The following is an 11,843-nucleotide window of genomic DNA, read 5'->3' on the forward strand; positions in this document are numbered from 1 at the left end:
CAGTGCATACAATAATAAAAATGGGTCTGTCTTTATGGAGCTATATGGTTATCATGTATCATCCAGATGCAGCCCACACCTATGTTGGAAAACAATTTACTATATTCTAAATTTGTACATTAACCTATCTGCAATGAGAATCACTGTGTCACCCACATGTTTCTAAACACTCTTGTCATCACTGGAGAAAAGCTGTCACATCACTTCTCTATTGTGGGGATCACAATGGTGGGGATGCTATCTACTCTTTATCTAAGACTTTATCTTCCGAATGCACACTCATACTGAAAAAAATATCTGTCTTAAGCAACTGATAGTTTCAAGATTCTGTGATTTTAAGGTCATTTCATGGACTGAGCCCAGGGATAATTCACTAAGGTTGACTAAATCCACATATTTGGATAACTGTCTTAATGAGAGCACTATAAAAGTCTACAAAAATGCTATACTTAAAGCAAAATGCAACAGCAGAGGGAAAACCATGCATTTCTACAACATTTAGATGAAGACCTACAACAACAAGATTTCTGAAAGTGTCCTAATTAGTTCATCTTCTGATATGATGAAGATAATCAGCTTGCATGCCTGACGAAGAAAGGTGTATGTACTTAGAATATTATATAAACCACATATTTTGTGAAGATAAATTGATTAAGTCTACTTTTGCATCTCAGGTATGTTTTTCTCACAATCTTCATACTTCCGCCCATTTTCAGTTTATCTTCTGAAAATGGTTTGTTTTCAGAAATCTATAACGATGATACAGAAAGAGTTCAAGCTAAAGCCACGTACTGAAAAAGCATCACCACATAGCCCATGTGACCTCTGACCAGGCCCGCAAACACAAATCCTATCACAGAATCTGCCAATCAAGGATGAATCACAGCGTAACCAGGCAGAAATGGCCATGCCAGTGTTGATCTCCGGATGTGGGGAGGCCACAGCGTTTCAGCTCCCAGGTGGAGCTCGCTGCCGTCTGATGCATCATGCTGTTATTTAAAGAGGCGGAAGGTTTAGATAAAGTTTAGTTGCCAAGCAGTGGTAAGAAGATATTAATAATAAAATAGGTACTGTGCTATACTAAGTCATAATAAGTTTGCAAAACATAACTGGGCTAAAATTTTTGCAATGGTAATATATCATTATTAATGATAAAAAAGTTGAGCTAAATGATAATCGGTATAAAAAATGTATAAACCAAGCTGAGTTATTCATATTTCACTTGCCTAAAAGTCCCTTGGGAAACTATTATGATATCATCTTTATCTTTTTACATGGAGTATTTTTTTCCTTTCAGCCCTGAACATTTAATCCAAGAAGAAGACATGCTCACGGCATACAATTACTGCAGGCACAAGCACTTCCTTCTGTGCCACTCTGCCCATTGACTAAGAGGGGAAACATGTGCAGGTCATTAAAGTTTTATAGCAGTGCAGTCATCACCCAGCACTCTGTGGCTCAATCATTAATTCATACCAAAACAGGCAACACTGAGTAGCTAAGCATGTCTACAAAGTAAAGTTAACATTTCTTTTGATTACGCTGTAAAGAATTTGATGACACTGTTTGGATTTCATTTCGTTGTCTTTCTTTGCCATTGCAACATTATGGGGGATTTAACACTCAATCTTTTTTAAATGATTTAAAATGTGGAGTGCGTGACCAAAATAAATTTAAATCCAAGGACAGGTCTGAGAAGTACTACTACACCCTCTGTGGCTCATACACACTGCAAGTTCAATGGGTTCAGTGAATCTAATGTTAGCTATTCATGCTATTCACATGCAGTCTCCCCGACACACAAATAGATTATTGATGGCTCCAACCCCAGAGGCTCACGTGGTTCCCTTAAGATGATGAATCCATGTTTTGATATATAATCGTACAAAAATAGGCCTGCAGAGAGGACAGGCGGACGCAGTAACCTTCATTCATGTTCCTCGATGCTGCTGAGAGTAACTTGAGACTCAGATTTCAAAATTTGATTTCACAGAAATTCTGCACAGGTTCAGACCAGGGTGAGAGTCTGCATGTTTCGCAAATTGTATTCTATCTTTGTGATTGCCTGCTGTGAAATTACTGGGCCAGATGCTGGTGAAATGCTTTGCTGCACTTCACAGCATGGGCTGGAGAAAATTATTGTGCTGAAAGCTGAAACAACTGTAACATATGTTTAACAAAACAAAAGAAATTGAAGGGCAGCTCTACTTCACCTACGGTTCACTAATAGATCTGTTATTTTGAGAAAAGAATATTTCCTGTGATTTCCTAGTTGCATGAATCTTGAATCTTAATTGACTGAGCTACTTATCGCGTCAAAAGATGAGCCTCAACAACCCTGATTCGAAATGGGTGTTGTTTTGATGCCTCCATATCAATTCAAACCATTGATTTCAATGTAGGGTGTGGGTGGATGAGCAGAGTTCGACCTCAACTACCAGCTTTACTCCAGTGATCTCCACCCTCAAGTTTGAGGACACTGAAAATGACACTTCTGGGCCACAGTCTAGGCGGGACCGGGGACCAGAGGGGATAATCATTGCAATTACAACTTCACCACTCCTTCTACTGCAGCCCAACCAGGGGTGAAAACTTTATCACTTGATCATGTTCCAGTTTGCTCCTTTTACTAGAGTCCGGTATGCATGGTGTAAAACAAGCAAAATATCAATCAAGCAAATAGAATAGTGCTAATACATGATGTTATACACGTGTGATACAAATTGAGGCAAACAATTTTAAACGATTTCATAGTTTCAGTCTCTCTTATGCCACACAAAAAAAAAAAAACGCCATCCTAATCGACTCTGCCTTGTTCATTTGCTTGCTGCAGCTGGCTTCCCTGCCTGCCTCACCACGAGTGTCGCCTGAAACAGCCCTTTGTGTTAAAGAGTGCAGTAGTGCTCATTAAAATGAACAGTCACTTTCTTCCCTCACTATCATAGACACAGTGACAACCCTAGCATTTCCTATGTACTTCCTCTGCTCACAGCAAAGTTACACCACAAGGCTTGCATTAGTTTTGAGACCCTTGCCTAACACCACAAGCTGAGAAGCTTGAAGCAGGTGTTTGTGTATGTCTAAAAATATAGTTAAGCCAAACAAGAACCGACACTGAGTCGAAAGTTAAATGCAAGCATTAGGTCTTTTAAAAGAAACTTGCTAGCTTTGCGTTCAAATGTGAAATGTGAAACATGGTAATTTGATTGTGATGCTGCAGTGCAGTGTTCTCTATTAAAATATATGGCTGCAGTGGCAGATGATGATAACAGAGCAGACAGAGGTTTTTGTAAGGCATGAGAGCATCAATCCCCATCCCACATCCAGCTGCCCATATAAGGAACACAGGCAATTCCATTCCCACACACTTCATCATCAAGATTAAAAGGCAACTTTGTTGCGGGCAGATCGTTCTCCTCACACCACTCTGACTGCAGAGACAGTTATCCCATTGTGACTAATGGATTGTAAAACTCAACACAGTGTTCACCACCTCAATGTGTCATGTTTGCCGACCGACTGAAAACAATTTCAGAGTTTTACGAGATTTCGCCTCTCTCATTCTCCCGCTTCACCCAACAGCTCATCCTGGTCAGCACACACACACACACAGACACACACAGACACACACACACACACACACACAAAGAACACAGCATGTTCCTGAATGACAAGGCTGCACTTTGAAGACTTCCTCTTTCAATGACATAGAAACAATGACAGACAACAATGACAAAATGAAAACATTTCATAACAGTTTTATCTGAATTGTAATTACCGAGGAACTCATTAACACATTTACAGCTAAAATGAACCCTGATGATGATTGCAGCCTAAGGATTGAATGTGCAAGTCATGATAACACTGAGTTTAATTAAGATAATCAAATTTGCAATGATCAAACATCAAAGTTTTGCTTTCCCACACTGTGCCCATCCATTCTGGCTGCCACCTCCCTACATGAAACTCTTTTCCAAGACAGTTTTATCCCTGAAAGGATTTCAATGAAACTACAAACCTTCGAGTACACTCCACATCGATTATGAATAATGAAGCAGTGGTGTACTGTCACAGAGCTTATTTCATATAGAAACACTGGGATGTCAACCCGGGTCCCTCTGCTCTCCCCTGTCTAGTTGCTTGGCATTTACAGTAAACAGTAGAAATGATGAAGAGAAGAGAAGAGAAGAGAAGAGAAGAGAAGACAAGACAAGACAAGACAAGAGAAGACAAGACAAGAGAAGAGAAGAGAAGAGAAGAGAAGAGAAGAGAAGAGAAGAGAAGAGAAGAGAAGAGAAGAGAAGAGAAGAGAGAAGTGACAATTTTCTTTTTGCTTTCACAACTCTCCCAACACATAAACAAACCACAATTGAGAGGAAATTTCACCCACTAAGCTTTACACAAGGTATCCTCAGTTTCATTTCATCTCTTAAACCAAGTCAAACAGACCCAGCTACATAGTGCTGTCTCCTATCCTGGACGTGAACAACCCATCCATTCCCACACCCTCATCTCCTCCATTGCTCTGTTTCTCCATTCTGTCATCTCTCTCTCATCTGCCCATGTGTCTATCACCAACCTCATCACCATTAAAGCCGCTGAATTAGGTTTTATATCTGTAACCTGACAGAGGCTCCATGACAACGTCTGAATTATTCCTCAAGCAGATGGCCGTCATTTTAAGCAAACAATGTCAGAGAACCATAAAGTGGATCATGTTGACACTGGCCGACGACCATGGCTCTCGGCTCTCCGCATGGGCTGCTGTCATATCTTGACAGGAGTAATAGTCATGAGGAAAATACCCTGCATGCATATGTTAAAGTTCATTAATTGTCCACATGTATTGTCCATATGAATGTGATTGTCGTACACTTCCAGTCAAAGGTTTGGACACACCTGATTGAATGTAGTATATTTTTCATTATCTTAAAGCCATTTTGATCTAAAGGCTTATGCTTAAATGCTTAAAATATGTTTCTTAGACAAATATAAATAGTGAAGTTGATGCCTATGTATGAATTTCTTTCCAAAGCCTTTGCCTTTCCATCAAGGCAAAGGGTGGCTACTTTAAAGAATCTAAAATATAAGATAGTTTTGATTTGTTAAACACTTTTTTTTGGTCACTGCATAATTCCATTTGTGTTATTTCATAGTTTTGATGTCTTTACTATTATTCTAAAATGTGGACAATAGTAAAAATAAAGAGAAATGTGGTGTGTCCAAACTTTTGACTAGTAGTGTACGTATATTCATGCACTGTTTACCAGTTTTGTGTGTAGCTGGTAAATATTGTATCAACGAATGTGCCATGTAGAGCTATGCTAAACCAGTTTCAAAACAGGACCAGGCCTGTGTCTCACACTACTGTATAACTTTTTACAATAATCAGCAAGATTCCCAAATTAGGATAGTGAAAAGGCATCATCATGAAATGAATCTCTGTGTAAGCACATGGCTCATGTATTCCCAAGGTGAAAACAATGTCATTGCTATGTAATATCCATACCATGGACGAGGAATCTGTATTGAAATTCTAAAATTAACATCATCCTTTATTAGGCCATTTAATCAGGGATGGAACTGAGGGTTAACTTATTGTGAATGAGGTTATAGTGAATGAGGGACATCTATAATTCAGGCACGAGCACATGACATTTCCATCAGTTTCCCATACTGAAGCAATTATAACAGAGTATCACCTCATTGTCTATTATTGTCATACTAGTAAGGCCACAGTCTGCGCCAACCAATTACAGCTGTAAAAATAATTGCTTTACAGCCTGCGTATGCCTTTGTGTATACTTGTTCTACAAATCTAAAACGTTCCTAACACTGTGTACTTTCTAAAAGCTGATGGGTCAATATTTGCCAAATGAGCAGACCTGCACATCTGATGGCACCGTCTGAAGTTGGTGCCTACAAACCTCAAAGTGGTCCAAATATAGGAAAAATCTGGGGCATGGCTCACACTGTGAAGAATTGAATTGCCAAATAACTTTAACTAAAGAAACTAACTCAGTTTATTAGCAAAATAATATCAGAACATGGTCATGTTGGCTCATGGATAACTGATGGATAACTAATGGATATACTGTCTGTGACCATTTTCAAAAATAATAAATGTTAATCACAAAAAATAATATCAGCCTATATAAATAATGGCACCTTGCATCCAAATAAAACGACTAGATAATTAGGCTACTATCATGTCAGCTATCATACAATAATTCCCTTGGTGTAACCTATAGCTTTCATACACACATGTATCTTTAGCTGAGTGTGCAGCCTACAGCAGGCTACTAGGCCTGTTTGTACCTCGCCCCCTCACGTTTTCTGTCTAGACCGGTGAGCCTGCTGCAACCAACGCGCCTCTTGCTCACAAAATCTGATCAGAATTTATTTTTATTTTATAGCACTGCATTCCATATTTAAGGTGAAAAGCAAATTACTGGTGGACATTCGCGTGAAGCATCTCGGTGGTCGCGGGGCGGGTGGATTTGCTCCACTAACCCATATTTACTGTAGTCCATGTTGCCTATGCTCATGGGAATGGCAGGCGATATGAATGTATGTCCCATCCGAGGTGGCCTGCATTTTCCCATTACGGAGAATGCTTGACCTATCGTAGCAAAAACTACTAGCCTATAGCTTTTAGTGAAATACAACGTGATGTAAAGATGAGAGAGGAAATTTGCTCCATAACATCAGTGCATGTAGGCTACTGTACTGTACATCAAGGCTACGTGCAGGGGGGGGGGGGGTTGAAAAAGGAGGTTGTAAATTGAATTGTAATCAGAATACAACAATATGCATGTGCAAAAGCAAGTAACCTGTGCGGTTTTGAATGCGGCTCCGTGTTGTTTGCGAGCATCTTACCGTGGTGTGCGATGACCTCGCCTCACGGTGCAGCTGATGACGGTCTGTGTCGGCACGAACACCGACGCCAGCTTCTTTGTTATATAGTATATATAGAGTTATGTCCTTAAGAAAAAACACGTGGAATTGTCAATCTTCTGGACCTAAGAGCGAACGAAGACGGGATCGAGTTCCCTGTTGATCATGTTCCCTTCGCAAACCTCTAAGGATGCGCTTCCCCCCCTGTCTGGGCTGGCGGATGGAGTCGTGTTATGGCAGGCAGCCCTCTGCGTTAGAGGCAGTGGAGACCCTCCCCCGGGCGCCCATCAGTGTATCAGGTGGACACTCGCAGCATCCTCCACATTCCTGCATCACACTGCACGGATGGGGGGGGGAAAGGGCAGGCCTATATGGAAGGATTAGTGGTTGTTGTTTTATCTTGTTTTTCTTTGGTTACATGTTCTTTTTTCTTTCCCCCCAATGGCACTTTTTACGCTTGGCATTTTCATATGTGACATTTATTCGATAGAATTAGAGAGAATCTTTCCTTCAAGAAAAATCACGATTCCTGCAATATTCCTCTAGGGGTTTCTAATGTGAGTTTTTAGTGCCCTTATCACACTTGATGGTATTTTTTTTATGTCCTGTGGTATTGCTATAGGTTTTCTGTGTTAGACTACACTGTTTGACCTATAGACTAGCAGCTGCATGATATTGTGGTTATCACTCTAAAATGTATTATAGATAGTTCTTTTTTTCTATGGGCTTGGTTGGCCTATAATGTCATTTTAAAGGGCCTGTTCAGACGAAGTTATAAATGTGATATGTGATATGTAACCTAGTGATATTCAAATTGTGATTAACCCAGTTATGTTTATGCAAGTATTCTAAAATAAGATAGAGGAAACTGGCAGAAGATGTTGTTTTATTACTTTTGGACCATAAATGTAAGTAGAGCCATCTGCTGGCGAAGATGAACCTGTCATCTAGGCTATTGCTGACTTCAAGTGCAGTGGAAAATTAGTAATTACTGTAAGAGCGCACATGAGCAACAAAGTGGTAAATGAAGGCAGACTTTTCTATGATACCAAAATGTGACCTACAGGAGGTGGAGACCATGCAAGTCTATCAACATGCTATTTTTTTTATTATATGTTATAGTTTGGCATTCTGTGTAAATAATTTGCATAGTTGTATGCTTCTGTTTTCACTCTGTTTAATTTTCTGTTTTGTTTTTTTATGAATGAAACAACACAACAATTCTGCATGCATGTTCTCCTCTTCATTCTACTGTTGCAGCACAAAGTAGCTCTGTCCGTTTATTTCTAAAATAGTAACCAACAACTTTTGTGACAGAGTTGATTTTATTTTTTCCAAATAAAAACACTTAAATTCACGATGTCACATTTAAATGTGCAACACCTGAATCAGAAGGAGCCGTTTCCAAGGCGCACTTGAAGGCAGCTTATGTGTAAAAGCTCCACTGTGCCCATGGATGTGCGGCTGCAGGCCAATTTCATGTCTGAGAGACTAGAGGCTGTTGAATATCACCAAGGGTAAAGGGTTTGGTGTGGTTTATCACAGTTAATTAGAATTTACGGTGACTCTTATGTGTCACCTACAAAGGGGGGATATGCATTTGTAGCTTTTATTGCCCTTAAACAAGCAAACAGCAAACAGAGGCACAAAAACAACAGGTCATTGTTTTGCTGACCTCTTGTGGTAAATTGAATTACTGGATCACTCCAGTCTTCAATTGGATAAGCAAACAATTTAGGCTGTTGCCAAATAACTGTATTCAAGGTGTAGGCTTAACAATTACAAATACTCAACTAATGTATCTCCAAGATAAGAGTGGAGAGAAATTAATTTAATTAAGGTGCATGTGCTTTGTATTAAAATACATATAATACATATTTTAAACTGTGATTTCTTGCCAAGTAACACAAACAAAAATACTGTCATTGATGCATGATAGATAGATAGATAGATAGATAGATATGATAGATATGATAGATATGATAGATATGATAGATAGATAGATAGATAGATAGATAGATAGATAGATAGATATAATTTTATTTATGTGTCACTCCTCAACGTACAGGTCAAACAGAGCAACAAACACAGTACCCTAACCCTAACACATAAAAATACTAGAATATATATACATATGTATATACATATTTACATACACACAAATATAGTGTATAAGGACATACATTCGTACAGATACATTGATACACATACACACACAAGAAAAATAGAGGTCATATTACACACACACAAACACAAAGAAGATATTATAAAACAATCTTAGTATTGCATTATAAAATTTAGACACTCATGAATGAACGTCTTCTGTTAAGGATGAGGTGGCAAGCTTTGGCACATTCGTTGATACAATATTTACCAGCTACACACAATCTATTTAAATCATCGTACTCATTAAAATTTGCAACATGGTTTGAAAGTTGAAAAAATAATTCAGAACAAATGTCTGTATAGAGTTCACAGTGTAAGAGTACATGGGCTTCTGATGCAATAGAACCATTATTACATAGGGTACGGAACCGCCTATCAGCTGGGTGTTTGTGTACCTACCAGTTTCTATAGCTAAAGGTGCAACTCCACATCTGAATTTAGCAAAGGTACCTAGTTAAAAACCTGATTGGCAAAAGAGAAAATGGATGAGACAAGGCAGTTATGAAACTTATCATGGGTTTTATTAAACAATAACGTCTTTTTTCATACAGGAGTTCTGTTTAACTACATTTATATGGTTTCGATTCCACATTTTGAGTGCTTGCTGACACCCTATGATATGAGGACATTTGGGTCCTGGAAATGCATGTACACAAGACAGTAGATGATTTTCCTTCGATATCCTTTACCATCTGTCCTTCTAGTCCGATTGGTGCATAACTGTGCATGTTGTACGAGTCCGAGAAACCTTATGATGTGTGACCAGTGGCTTGTATTACTGAATTGTCTCATCATCCTACTATCAGTGAAGTAGGAGTGAAGGGTTCAGGTAGTTCTGCAAGGCCAAATATGTTTTTCTAACCATTTATGCATTCTTCTATTTAAAGAAAAAAACTAGTGTCTATGATAGAAAGTATTTAGTTATTTAAAATACAAAATAAGATACTTGACAAGATGCTTTGTTAGATTTTGTGAGATTTATGTTTTCATTCTTTTGCCTGTCTACAATCATATTTATTGTCTGTCCAGAACTTTTCAGTGTGTTTTGCAATAAATTGTGTCAATTCATAGAATAAAAAAAAATAAAAATATCTTGGGACCCTTAACATTATTATTTTTTTCTTCTTTACACTTTCATTTAGAATTTTTAGACCATTATTTAGATCATTTCCTGCTGTACCTGGATAGAGAACAAAGATACTGTATGAAGATGAGTGAAAAGCTAAGGCATGTATTGATTCTAGCCCAAATTTGTGCTTTATTTCTTAAAGCATCACATATAAAGGGTCCTCTTACAGCACAATGCTCTGAAATTCAACCAGTCTAGCATTTTAAAAAACTACTTTGAGATTTGGGATTTTCTATAAAAATCAAAGATAAAAGCAATCATAACTGAAATCCTACCTACACTCACTGCAAAAATAATGCTGATTTATTGTGCACAAAATCTCAAGGTGGAAATAATCTTGTACAGATTCACTTGAATCGTCCTCTGGATGGATAGCTTTGGGAAAATATAGTTGTGAAAATAAGGTGTTTACAGCCCACTTGGTAGAATCAAATGAATGAATGAATAAACATACTTCACTAGAAAATTCCTGTTATCTTACATTTTTTTTTTAAAAAGTATGAATATGGGTCCACATATCCAGTAACCCTAACCCTTCCTCCCATCTCTGACAACACAACCCCCCCCAACCCCCCCCCCCCCCCCCCCCCCCCCCGCTGTGTCAGAGTCAGCTGAAGATTCTCAATCACATACCAATCACAGGCGTGGGCTATCTATAAAAACAGTGATAATCCACCTCCAAAATCAAATATTTGATATGATCCAGCACAGAAAACAGAGAGTACACCAATATTCGATCTCCATAAAGATGTTTTAAGCCTGTCAAAATGTCTTTGAATGTTGCTTACATGTAACTTGACATCAAACATGTTGATAAACAGCCTCCTTACTAAGTTTTTAGTAAGGATTTTCACCTCATCTTCTTTTAAATCCATTCCTTTCTGAAATGATGAAACAATATACCATTTATTTCATAACCATGAAAACACTTTCTCATTGGCTGTCAATTATCAATTCTAGCCTAGCCATCTCAGGAGGGTTTTGGTAAACACAGTTTATTTGTTTTTAACTTGTCAAGGAGCATGTTCCTGCATGAATATGCATTTTGACAAGTTGGGTCTGTAATATATGCACAGTTTACTTTTGTGTTCATATTGCACCAAATTTCTCTATTGAACTAGTGGCACCAGTAGCACATACTACTTGTCAACTGAGGGCAGTATTGCTCTAGAAATACTGTGTAACTCTCAATGCTGATGCTGAGTACTGCTCAGTGATTCCTGAAGTTTCATGTGCATACGACAATGACCTAATCACTTACCTAATGTACCTAATCATGTCATTTAATTATTTTAGTTTCAGTCCATATTAAAGTCAAAAGGGATTCAATCGCTATGCTCAGCTCTAATTAAACAAACTGCATTGTGGTTGTAGCATGTGGATTGCTAACCCAGTTGTATTGCCATGGAGGAAACACTGTTGCTGAAAATGAAAAGCAACAATATCTTGATAGAGCATCTTCATCATTTTATCAGTGTAGAAATAATCAACTGCTAACAGGTGGAATCCTTGTGGTTTGATGTTAAAATCCCTGTGCTTTGTGCAATGCAAAAACAGAATTTCCAAATTGACAAGAGGTATTGATGTGCTGACACCTGAATTCTTTGGACCATAGCAGGGATAAGCATTTGGTTCGTTTAAAGTGCAAATT

Source organism: Centroberyx gerrardi, chromosome 15 (assembly GCF_048128805.1).
Source record: "Centroberyx gerrardi isolate f3 chromosome 15, fCenGer3.hap1.cur.20231027, whole genome shotgun sequence".
NCBI lineage: Eukaryota > Metazoa > Chordata > Actinopteri > Beryciformes > Berycidae > Centroberyx > Centroberyx gerrardi.